The sequence below is a fragment of the Erithacus rubecula genome (assembly GCF_903797595.1).
Source record: "Erithacus rubecula genome assembly, chromosome: 1".
NCBI lineage: Eukaryota > Metazoa > Chordata > Aves > Passeriformes > Muscicapidae > Erithacus > Erithacus rubecula.
The window spans coordinates 85,864,384-85,878,010 of NC_136658.1; positions in this window are offsets into that span (position 1 = coordinate 85,864,384).

Sequence of the window (13,627 nt, forward strand, 5' to 3'; positions counted from 1 at the left end):
CAGGAGAAAATGAAAAGGTTTGGATCTATTTGCTGCATTTATTTGTTCTACCGTAACAAAGGTTTGCACTAGACTGTTCCTCTGGGTTTGTCTAATTTCTCCTTATATAATTTCTCCTCATGAACTTATGTTGATTTTTGCAATTGTTGCAAAGGTAAAATGGCAGCAGTTTCACTGCACAAATAAAAAAGATATATAGGGAGACAGTCCATGTTCTGGAGAGTTATTCCCATAACAGAAGAGGATATATGTAAAGATACTGGGGATTAAATGGGAGGACAAGGGCAAACATTCATACAAACTGGCTGGAAACACAATTCCTGAGGTTCAGCTTATAGTTATGCTATTAAAAATAAAATTTAAAAATTACAAATTAGGCTACATGCCTCTTAAGTGTCCTGTCTTATAACCTGAGTAGTAGAACCAGGGAGGGAATGTCATTTGTGTGTAGAACCAGGGAGTTGGAAGGGTGGCAGATCCATCCAAAATGTCTTATTGGGTGTCTCAGCCAATCTTGGGCACTTTTACAGAATGGGTGTTTGATGCTACTGTTCTAATTCAGGCCAGCTGGGCAGGCTGCAGAGCAGAGGAGGTGAAGTAGGGTGTCCCATCTCTCACGTGTTGCCTGGTGAGAAGTCACCACACCTCAAGTCACTGCACCTCTTTGCTTTTGCTTGTCCTCCACTTGTTTATTTTGTTTTGCTTTAAGGTCTCTAAGGCAACATCTCTTCCTATGTGTCTGCAACGTCCCCAGGAAGGCTTAAAGTTGTCTAGAATATCTATATGCAGTTATAATATAAATAATGATGTAAATAATGAATACATCCCAAGCCTTCTGCCTCAACAGCCATTTCCCCAGTACATTATTAGCAAAATTAATTCAAAAGCTGGCTGTTCTTTGACTCTCATTTGTTCTGAGTAATGTCTGGCAGGTTTTCTATGACCTTGTGCATGCAATGTGGTGTTAACAATTTGACACGCAGAACTATTTCCTGTAGTAGAAGATTTGTAAAACTGTCATGTTGCTGTGCAAAGACACTCTTCCAGTCAAACACTGTGTTTGGCACAATATTTACTGCTAAATTGGTAATTGCTAATTGTTTACAATAATACTATGTTTAAAGAAGCATTTAATTTCACACAAGCTGCCTACCCATTTCCAACCTTCCTGTAGTTGATAGGAAAATTAGAAACACTTTAGAGGCTTATAAATTTAGTGCTCTGTCTCAATGCCTGAAATGATCCCCTCTTTAATGAAATGTGAATCCTGAAGGATTAGAAGGTAATGAACTTTGTAGTTGTTCATTTCTCCAGCCTGTTTTTAAGGCCTGTGCTATGGCTTTTATAATTTATTTGCACTTTTATTATCTAAGGCTCAAGGTTTTACACCTGATCTAGTAGGTATTTGAGTTTCATTACTGGCACTTTCAGAATAAACAACTGTCTGCTCTTTCAAATACTGAAGGATCTATTTAAATCCAATTATTAAAGAAATCCTGGAATAATAGTACATGCCCTAGACAGCCTGTCAAACATATACTGCCAATATCATATATTTATATTAATCCTGTGTTAGAAAATAACCATTCCTTGGATTTCATAGCACATAACTCTAATGGTACATGAATTTTTCATCCCTGTGTAGGTAATTTTCTGAAGGGCTTTAAACTTATAAGCTCTTTAAGCCAGGACTTATGTTTATACTTGTCTCCTGTTCTTGGCCAAATATTTTTAAAAGACCCCAAACCCTTAACACAATACTATTTTTTGCATGGTTGACAGATTAGTTATCCAACTAGATAAAATTTCCTGTCTCCTCTTGGTAGACTTTGCTTGAGTTTTGCAGATGGATGGCAATATAATAGCTAAAACACTGAAGTAATTTTAATAAAAGTGCAAAGAGAGTGATAAAAATTAACTGTATACATACATGTAACTTTGCAAGTGCACATACAGGGAAAGAGCTTAATTAGCAACTAGAACTTGACTCAGGTCATATTTAAGAGACCTGAAGCATGGAATATTTGAAATACATAGACATGCAGTAACAAAGGAAGGTATTTCATTTACAGTCCTTCCACACCATAGTTCCATTTCTTGTAGATTTTTAAAACTATCTAAGGAGCAGTATAAGTGTACATGAACTTTCAGAGGGACCTTCACAACTGTCATAAATTCCATAGTAAATGTGCTGTGTTCAAACACACACACATATGTATATATAGGATATATTGCTCACTATAAACATTTTATTTCATTGTTGCAGCATTCTCATCCTCTGAAATTACGTGGATCATATGCAGATATTATTTTTTAAGCCAAAGCTCTTAAATTAAAAGCTTAGACAAAAAACCAGTAATTATTTGTTTTTACTCTCCAAGGCCCAGCTGAAGAAGAGATACTTGGCAAGTCAGTCATTTTGTGCAGACACCAAAGTGAAATCAAGAAGTAAAGTGGAGTGTAAATCACCACCATCAATTCTGATCTTGTTGCAATCAAAGCCCCCAATGCAAGGTCATTACTGGGGGAAATGAACTACTTTAGATGCTGAAGGTCTTGCTTCCAATAAATAAAAATCCCAGATGAACATTGGTCCCTTTCCACTTTAACATGTAATGACTGGCATATTAGAGCGCTGCCACCAGCAGTCCATGAAGGATTTAGAGGGATAGTTTAGTTTCTGCAGTTCTTTTTCCTGACCATACTAATATTATCCAGCTCTGCCAAACCCTAGCCTCTCAGGCAGGTAAAGTTCAGCAAAAAAAATTTTAAAATAATTCTGAGCAAAACAGTGACCATTGAAATGGTCACTGAAGTAAGGAGGGGTGTCAGCAGAAAGGCCACCTGTGAGTTGCACAGGAAAACTTTGGCCTGCTTAAGATGTTGGTTGAGTGAGTCCCTACCTTGGGAGGCAGCCCTGAAGGGTAAAGGAGCCCAGGAAGGCTGGACATTCTTCAAGAAGAAAATCTTATCAGCACCAGCATGGCCATCCCCTTGTGCTGGTAGATGAGCCAGAAAGGAGGACCAGCCTGGCTGAACAGAGAGTTTTGGCTGCAACTTGGGAAACAAGAAGGAACTTTACAAATTTTGGAAGAAGCAGCAGACAACTTAGGAGGACTACAAGGGTGTCATGAAATTAAGCAGGGATAAAATTAGAAGAGCCAAAGCCTAATAATTAGAATTTAGTCTGGTTACTGCCAGGAAAGAGAACAAAAAATATGTCTATAAATACATCAACAACAAAAGAAGGGCTAAGGAGAATCCTCACCCCTTATTGGGGGATCCTTATTGATAAAGGATGAAGGTAAGGATGAGATGTGTAATGCCTTCATTGCCTCAGCCTTTAATAATTGTCCAGGTAACCAGCACCCTATTCTGGATAAAAGTTATGGGGAGTAGAATAAAGCATCCATAATCCAAGGTGAAAGTCCTGATCCACTACTTGCACACACACAAGCCTATGGGACCCGGTGGGATCAATACACAGATACTTAGGGAGCTGGTGGGAATGCTCACAGAGACACTTTCCCTCATTTATCAGCAGTCCTGGCTAACCAGGCAGATCCCAGGTGTTTGGAAGGTGGCAAAGATGTTGTCCATCTACAAGAAGGGCTGGAGGGAGGATCTGGGTAACCAGAGAACTGCCAGGCTGGCCCCAGTGCTGGGAAAGGCCATGAAGCAGATCATCCTGAGTGCTGTCCTGCAGCACAAACAGGACAGCCAGGGGGTCAGGCCCAGCCAGCACAAACAGGGACTTGTCAAGGGCAGGTCCTGCTGGACCAACCTGATCTGCTCCTGTGACAAAGGCACCTGCTTAGTGATGCAGAGTTACAGGCTGGGGCCAGAGTGCCTGTGAAGCTGCTGGAAAAGGACCTGGGGGTGCTGGTGACAGCAGCTGAACATGAGCCAGCTGTGCCCAGGTGGCCAAGAAGGCCAAGGGCATCCTGGCCTGGATCAGCAATAGTGTGGCCAGCAGGAGCAGGGCAGGGATTGTCCCCCTGTACTCAGCACTGATGAGGCCACACTAAAATCCTGCGCTCAGCTCTGTGCCCCTCACTGCAAGAAGGATGTTGAAATGCTGCAGTGTCCTGAAAAGGACAGCAAAGCTCATGAAGAATAAGGAGTACAAATCTTATGAGGAGCAGATGTGGGAGCTGGGGGTGTTCAATCTGGCTAAAGGAGGCTCAGGAAGGAACATTACTACTCTCTACAACTACCTTAAAGAAGGCTGTAGACAGGTGGGGGTCAGACTCCTTTCTAAAGTGACACATGACAGGATGAGTGGAAATGGTTTCCAGTCACAACAGGGGAGGTTTAGATTGGACATTGGGAAAAACTCCTTCACTGAAAGGGTGGCTAAGCATTGGAACAGGCTGCCCAGGGAAGTGGTGAAGGACACCATCCCTGAAGGTAGCTGTGTCACTTGGGGATAGATCAGAAGGAAGTTAAAACAATACAGCAATCTCATATTTAATGAAGATGGGATTACATGTTTGAATAAAGCACTGAGAAAAAGTGAATCTACGTTTCAGTTCTGGAGCTGCCCTATAAAGAATGAAGGCTTTCAAGGTTGTCTTGGCACAGGTCATATTGCCCTGCACCTTTTTTTGATCCTAGATTTTAAAAGTACTGCAATGCCACTATTTATGTAAGACAAAAAGCCTGATATAAGATCACATCACATTCATATAGCTAAGTAGTAATAAATCAGAAGAGAAAAAAAGTTGTCATAGTCACTTTAGATTTTCCCAGTCTAAAGCTGCCAGTATATTTTGAAGTTTTTGTTTGTTTGTTTTAACCAAAGAAAAATCATTTAATGCAGCTAAAACTTTGCCATTTGTCAGGCTTGCTGATCCAAGGTACACTCAGCTATGACAGCTTCTCAGCAGACACCACAAATGGCTTGTTTGCTGAAGCTGGAAGGATATTTAATCTCTCCTTTTTTTCAAAGAACTAACAAGACCCTGAGACAATGCATAGATATCAGCATACAGAATAAATAATGCAATGTATAGATCTGTTCTTCTTTGCATACTCTGATATTTAGATAGCTTGCACAGTTTCATCTCAGATCTGCAAAATGGCTTCTGAATGAGTCTAAATTTAAACATAGAACAATATGAACAGTAAAGCTCTGTTTCAAAAGATTTATTTATTAGGGAGAATGGAATGGAATGATTCATCATCTTGCTACAGACAGAGCTGCAAAAGTGAGCTCTTGGAATGCTCAGTGAAGAAGACACTCTGAAGCCCAACTCCAGAACCACAAAATATGGTATGGACAATGTGTGGTATCAGGAATTCAGTGATTAGATTAGGGTCATTGTGTTGCATTTGCAATTTAAAACAAAAACAAAAACAAAAAACAAAAACAAAACAAAAACAAAAATTAACAAAAAAACAACCAAACTATTATTCTTAGCATGCATTTGCTGCAGCTTAGTTTTTCCCATCAGTGAGTGCCTCTAGAGGTCACTTCCTAGGGAAGTCATGTAGGAAACAAAGGCAAGCTGCCTAAAACTTTGACACAGCTATTTTAACATTAGTTAAATCCTTCATTCACATTCAGGATAGCTGCACTCTCACAACCTTCTTTAATACAGGTCCCTGCATCTGTGCCCTCTGGAGTTCTCCAAGCTTGGATGTATTGCTCACTCTAAACAGCTGCTCTGTTGCAAGTCTGTCTCAGGATGGTTTCAAATCCTTTTTTTGTGCTTTTAAATCCCTTAATGTAAGAAACACCTGGGCACATTCTCTACTATTAGTAGTAGGAAGATGGAAGTCTTCTTGTATAAAGTTTTTTTCTCTTTTTAAGTTAGCTTTCTGTGTTTCTTAGAAAAATGTGTTCTCTGAATGAAAATATCATCTGATACAGGAGACTACCCTAATTAGGGAGTTTGACTATTAGAATGCAATATCATGACACAATATTCTTGATATTTATAAGCCTTGTGCACCAGTTTAAAATGGTGGCAGATTTGTGTCCAGAACTTCTATTCCAGCCAAAATTTTGATTTACTCCTAAAAAACATCTTGCCAAATACTTGTGTTGCTGACATTTTCCAAGGTGGTTTCTGATTTTGGCTATTTTATTTCCATGAGTCCAATTTTTGAAGCCACTCTCCATCCCTCCATACAACTGCTCCTCATGGGTGATCTGCATATGCAAACACAGGCCTCAATGTGCCTGTAGCTTGCAAGAAAATTTCACAAGTAGACAACTGAAAGTACAATTATGTTAAAGCAAATAAGCTGTCACACAAACAAAAGTGGTTATAGTATTAAAAGTTCTGGAACTATTTGATTCCTAAAGTTGATTGGCTAATATATCTTGACCATCCTTGGGAAGATATTTGTGTTATAAATCCAAGGTATTGATATTATTGTGATAGCTGAGTGACAACACTGCAATAAATTTTTTGCAATTACAGACTTTAAATACAGAATGGCAAACAGACAAATGTCCCTGAGGGGCTTTTAAGAAGCAGAAATCTTAATGAGCTCATCACTTAAAAAAACTGAATACCTGCCTGGGGACAGACAATGTGAATGGTAGAGGAATCATGTGGTTATGTTTCTCTTCCAGCTTAGCATCCAGCTAAGCTCATCTTGGGTCTGCTCTTGCACAATGCAACATTCACTGAAGCAAGACTGAGCTATAGAGGTTATATTAACCCAAGGTGATATTTTGTTTTCTAGTCATTCCTGTAAAAGATGAGAATGAATCCTCCTCAAATAAAACAGGTTTATTTCTTCTTTTGCAGTTGCTTTCCCTATTCAGTCTTTAACTGCAAATATGGCTTTTAGAAATTTTAAATGCTTCTGCAGGAGCTAAGTGTTTGGTAGTGTTTGGTTTGTAACATTTAATCATGCCTGGTCAGAAATACAATGTCTACAAAAAAATTGATTTTATCATCTCTCAAAACCTATAAATGCAGAATACTGTCAGTTGGAGTTTGATTATTCACCAAAATCAGATTATTCTTTCTGGAAAGTATTTATAAGCCCTTACACATATAAAGATAAAAATATGCATGTGCTTCTGCCTGTTACAAAACTTACTAAATGTGTGTGACAAAAACTGCTTTTATCTGGAATATTTCAGATGTCCTCCAGTCTTGCTTACAAATTTGTCCTAAAAAATGGGATATATTTTATAGCTTTTCTGTGAGCATTGAGCTAAATCTTTCAAGGACTTGGATAGACATTCCTCCAAGGGACAGTTTAGCCTGCATAATGTGAATTGGTTTTGTTTTCCTTTCTTTTTAATTTCTGCTCAGCTATCCAGGGACACAGTAAGTCCCTTTCTCCATGAGATGTTCAGGATGGTGCAGTCAAAATTGAGATGTGAGGGAAGGAATCTTCTTCTCCTAGTAAATAGACTCAGGAAAGCGAAGGCTGTTTCCTACAGAAAGCTGATAAAGGTCTTATTCCTTCCATGCTGATTCCCATCTGTGTCCAGCCTCTAAGCCAGGCCAAAAGAAGGGGATTCACCCTTGCCCAAATTGCAATGCATTAAGGGAAGAAATGTGACTGCATAAAATATGGCTTGGAGAAACCTCTTCTGGCTAGCAGCATGTTAAAATTGCAACCTAAGTCAATGCCTGGCTCTTTTCCTTCTCCAGCACTTACCTGTGGGTAACAGCAAAACCATGACAGCTCAGGATTCAGAAATCAAAATCATCTTCATTTTCATGCTATATATTCTTCTGCTGGCTACTGGCCTCTTATCACAGAAAAGCACTAGTTAGGCATCTCACCACTGCTCAGCCTCACTATGTGAAACCTACCCTCCCTGGGGTCTGACATCAGCCAAAAAAACAGGTGTCTCATCCCATGGTTTAATCCCCCTACAGTCAGCATCCTACAGACACTTCTAGGAGCAAACTGGCTCACCAGCTTTGTGCTAGGAGCTGCAGGATCACTCTAGGCATGGCTAAGCTAGGGCTCTTAACTGTGGTCAAGTGTCATGCAGAGACACAGTCTGGGGTTTTCACAGCATTTCTGAGGGGTTATATGGTATAATTTTAAACTGGACTCTGTCTACAAAAACAACCACATCTGCTGATCAAAAAAGAGAGAATACATAGGACAGAGCAATCTACCAAATGGGTGTATGAACACCACTGTAGGCACAAACATGCATTTCAGAGAAAAAAAGAACAAGAGAATAAAAGAATTTTTTTTGTACTTGTGCTGTGGTCTGTGTCACAATCTGCTTTCTTTACGACTTCTTGGATTTACAGCAATGTTGCATGCAGTCTATTTTTTTATCCCCCATCTTTCCTATTCTCTCAGCCTTCAAACTCCTTTTACAATTTCAATTATGTGCTGCAGCTGGAGACCTGAGCTATCAATGATTAACAACCATAGGGGCTGATTTCACATAAACTAGGCAAAAGTCCAGCATGTGACTCAGAAGCAGTCATTCTAGCAGAGTTCATGACCTGCAGGAGCTCACTGTGGCTCCACTTCTTGTACCTACAGCACTCCAGTTGTTACAGGGCTGAAGGCTGCACTCCAGCTCAGGACAAATAGGCTGAGCTTGTCTCCCTTCATCCTACCCAGGGCTAAATGGAATAACCAGCAGAGCTGGAGTAAATGAGCCATTGCAAAACTGATCTTAACCTCCACCCTCCTGATTTGGCAGCCAGGCACTAGGGCAGGAGAGAAGATAATTCCAGTCAGCTCCAGCAGGCTCTGTAATGCAATTTGACAAATCAAATAGATAGCTTTTATTAATGTAACTAAATGAATTATTGCAAATGGGAGATGTGGACATTGATCTGTCTTCATATATGCATTCTGCTTTGGGGGAGGGGAAATAGCCTTTAAATTCAAGCTGCTGCTGCCTGAGGTAGGAAGTTACTGTAATGAATCTGTTCTGCAGTTTTGTATCTCCAAACTGCCCATTTAACACCAATACCAATAAAGATAAAAGGGAAATACAGAGGAGTACTGTGCATGCAGGGCTATCAATATTCACCTTTGCACATACAAGCGACTATTCAAGGCCACATTTTCCTAAATATGAATGTCTGCTTTGATTTTCTAGTGTTGAAATGGGTCTAACAAGGCTTGTTGAAGACTATGATACCAATGAAAAACAAGAATACCCTGGCTGTATTCCTTAATAATAACTCTTCCTACATAAAGTGCTTAAATAATGCACTTCACAGTACATATGGTGCAAATACTCAGATGACTTCCTCAATGAAATCATCCAAGTCCAGGTCTCCCAAATCAGGCAAATAAATTCAGAGCCCAAAGAAAACTTAATATTCGTGCCCTGTTATCAGAGCTGTGATGGAAGAACATCCATGGGAAAAACCTGGATATTTTATTTGAAACAGCATTTTCTTGTACCTTCACATTGTCCAAAGTTAGCTCTGAGAAAGCTAGAGGGTGATTTGTGTTCTCCTCTCTTGTGTGCACTCAGAGTTGTGCAGATGCCAAGCATGCCTGTGCTGGCATGGAAGACCTCCCAGCACTGGAAGAAAAAGCAAAATAGTATAAGCAGGGCAAAGACTCCACCATGCATGGAGGAAGCCTTCTTGGAGCCATTTAATGTGATGAACTTCAGGGAAAGCAGATTAAGCAACTCTTGGCTTCGTATAGATATCAGTTTCCAGATAGCAACATATTTTGTTAAGCCACTGAGCTGAATGTGCCAGATTCTCTCAGTGGTTCAACTAGAATGGTTCAGCTTTCTGCACATTACAAACTGGGGATTAATTTTGTTTTGTCACCATTCAGTAAAACACTCTCCCTATTCAGGTATGCAAAAATATTTGGGTTTGGGTTCTTTGGAGGTTTTTATTCTTACCAAAACAAAGAGTTTTTGTTTGCTTTGCTTTGCTTTTATTTAATTAATTGAGTTAAACAGTGAGTAGCTTATTTAAAGTACTTCTGGAAATTTTTATAGTATTTATTCAAGGTTGTTTTTTAAAACCATTTTCCTAACATCATAGTGGAAAAGTATGCCATGTTCAAACAGAATCCATGTCTCACAAGTATTAGGGAAAAGTCTGACTGGGATTGAAATTAAAGTTTAGATTTCTTTTACAATGTTGTTTGATTTGAAGGTATCTAATGCATCAGCTTATTGCCACAAGGAACATTATCTGTACACCAGAACAGAAACCCACATTTTCACCAGTTTTGGAAATTCTGGAAAACAAGAGGGCACTTAAAGGTCTTCCACAGCTTTTTTACCAATGCCAGTGCCCCCTTTTTAAAGACAGGAATCCTGGCTGCAGAGACAGGGAACATCACAGCTATTAGAAAAGCAAATCCTCTCAGTACAAAGAGACCCTTGGTACTAAAAGTCTCCATCAGCCTGAAGGTTTCAGATAATTTCAGTAGGAAGTTGTACAAAAAGCATAAATAGCAGGTAAGTGTCTGAGAAGAAAGCATTGCTTTCCTTCACTCTTTTTCTGCCTTTCATTGGAAGAGTATTACAATGAGCACTAAAATACAGATTTTTCAGATTATAGTGGGAGAGAAATCACAACTATCAAAGTGGGTCCATGAAACAAACCTGAGGGCTGTCCTGCTTCCCCTGTTTTGCATTTCTGATACAGGAATAACAGTTCTGTCACACTCTCCCAATTTTGAGAAATATGTGACCATTACTTTGCAATGGCAGCTGTTTTTTCCAGAGTGAGTTCTTGGTATCTGTTTGCTGATCCAATACACCATAATATAATACACCAGAGACCTTAGATTACTTCTGATTTCATCTCTGCTTCATGTTCTGTAAAGATGCCTCTTCCCTCAACAGCCAGTGCTTGCAGACCTTCCTAAAATATTGCTGGGCAAATTGCACAGCCTCCCAAATTTAATTAACTGTTCAAGTCAGCATATCTCAAATTAGTTTCCAAAAGGGACCTGGGGCAAACATTGAAGCAGGTGAATGACAGTGTTGTTTACTGCAGTAAGTCATCGGTGTGTACAGCTCAAATGATCTCAGCTCAGGCTGATGCTCAGTACAAATTCACTATTGCTAGGAAAGGTATGAAGGAAAAATAACAAAAAGGTTGTGATACTCAAGCACTATTACTGTTTGTTGTGGAAATAGGAATAAAACCAGGAATCCATCCTCTTCCATCATGCTTTTCTTTTGGAGAGATGTGATTTTAGTCACAGAGACTCTTGAGGTATCTTCATGTCCCAGAAAAATGCTGAGCAGTCATTGAGCAAGACCACAGAAAGAGGGGTCCCAGCAGCACTTATTCTAAAACATATGAGATGGAGTTTGCCAGAGCTGGCTTTGACTGAGAAACCCAAGAGAACATGAACAGTATAGAGATCTTTTGTATTCCCAAGTGCTGAAAGATCAAGCAAGCAGTAAGGGTTTGAATTGGCAATTGCACCTGAGTTAAAAGAATTAGGCACTGTCTGCTTTGAGCTTTGTCTAATACAAGAGTATGCAATAGTGAAAGCATAGATAAACTGGATCTGCAAGGCTTTAGATGCCTCTCTGATCTGTGGTGACAGATGACTTCCTAGAACATTTACAGTGTTTTATGGCAGTGAATTGTTTGTCTTTCCTTGTGTTACTGAGTTTAATAAAAGAGTTCTAATTTTAAACTGCGCGATGTTGATGGATATCTTTTTCCCCTCACAGCAAAAACATTACTTCAGCAATAAATTGCATGGAAGACAGTGATTTTAATGACCTGTTTACGTGGAAAAATGCATAAAGTAACACCTAAGATTTTACTGGCTCTTAATGCCAGTCAGACTGAAAGAGCAAAAGGAATTGCTCTGGCTTTAATAGCAATATTTATTGCTCAAAGCATGAGAAATTGGAAGAGACAGAACCAATAATCTGTATTTTCATTGGTTTACAGGTTCCCTTGGGATGAAAGTATGCATGTGTATTTTCAGTGAAAATCCAGGGCTGAGCTCACTGCTGTGCCTAGGGAGGCAGCATCTGGATAGTTTTACTCCACTGTTTTCTTTCCTCTTTCTCACTTTTTCCCTCTGTAAATAGCATTTACTATTGAAGTTTGCAAACTTGCATTTATCTTTTTGTTCTATGTTTTACTATGTATCACTAATAGTCAATAAGGCATTATAGCATATTACTATTAATATTTGAGCTTCTGGTCGTGTCTTAGCAGATGGACTTGGGAGCTCTTCCAAGCATCTGTACTCTGCTGCCCATGCCCTCATTGACTCCTGAATATCTGTAAAAGCAAGACATAGGCACACAGCCTTCCTGCCCTCCACTGTGCACAGTTTCCACAGAGAAAAGCAAATTGCTCAGGATAGACATACCCTTGTCCTAGTCCCATTCCAGATGTCTGAGGACCCTGTACTCTGGGATGTGCTTCAGCACACAGCCACCCCTCAGCTGTGGTGAGAAAAAGAATGTGTTCATTGGCTTTCATGCAAACAGCACATCCTTAAACAGTCTGTCATTTGAAATGTGGAGGATTTGTTTCCCTTAAGAACCTGTAGCCATTCTACAGCTGCCCAAAGCATTTAGAGGGTCAGTTGGTGACGTGCCAGGCCTTCCATTTGCTTTGAATTATTTCTTCTTACTCAGCTGAAAGTGCCAGGTATGTTCAGTAACTCTCAGATTTTAGCAAAACCATTCTCAGCAAACTAAAGGATAAAAGATCATTGTACTTGTTTGGCTTGCTCCCTGCCAGCTGTGGCTCCTTGACCATCATAACCACAAATTTCACTCCATACCAGAACTACCTTGTAGCTTTCCAGCCAAAGTGGTTGAGCAGCAAAGTTTTGGTGTATTTCTATCCAAACTAGTGGGACCCAGCTGGAATCCAAGGTTACCATACAAAATCTGTTTTCTACCACAGAGGTAGAAAGAGGAAAAAAAGACCTAATACATTCTAATATGTGTTCACTAATTGGTATAAGAGTTTGTCTGTGGGTTTCACACAGAGATATGGAAACCTCACACATCTGCTGGTCAAATATCCTCTAGATATCTAGAATTCTGCCCACTTACAAGTATTTTCATGGAAATTTGCAGATGTGATTTGGTCCTAGTGATGCTGAGGGGCTCTGGTTTCTGTTAGGCATGTCAAACCTGACAGGGACAATATTTCACCACTGTGCAGAACCTGTCACCAGAACATGACAGTGTCTCTATGTGCTGTCATGTACAATTCTTGCAACTAAATAGGTAAAAATCTATTTAGAAGTATAAAGAGCTCTTCAAAGCACACAAGTCTGTTCTCCCCATTGCATGTCTTGCACTTGAGGGGAAAGAGGCTGGTCTGAGGTTTGGATCTCAGTGGCATGGAGTTCCAGAGGGACTCTGTATAGATGAAGAGAGCAGCTTAGAAAAGCTGTTATTTTCCATTGTAAAGCAGAAAAAAGCAACCCAGAGGCTTTTCAATGTCAGAGAAATCAGCACAGCTTCTGCACAGTTAGAATATAAATGCTGCCCTGGGAGACTTAGGGTCACTGTGAGGTCACATTGAAGCAGAGCCTGCAAAGAGGAGCATCCCAGTAACTCACCCTAGACAACCAGAAAAGTGATGGACTGACCATAGCATGTTTCCAAAGCACAGCAGTATCACTGAAACAGGCACTTTTTCTGCCTTAGCACCCAAAGAAGGACACAGTTTACTCCAAAGAAAGCAGTCAC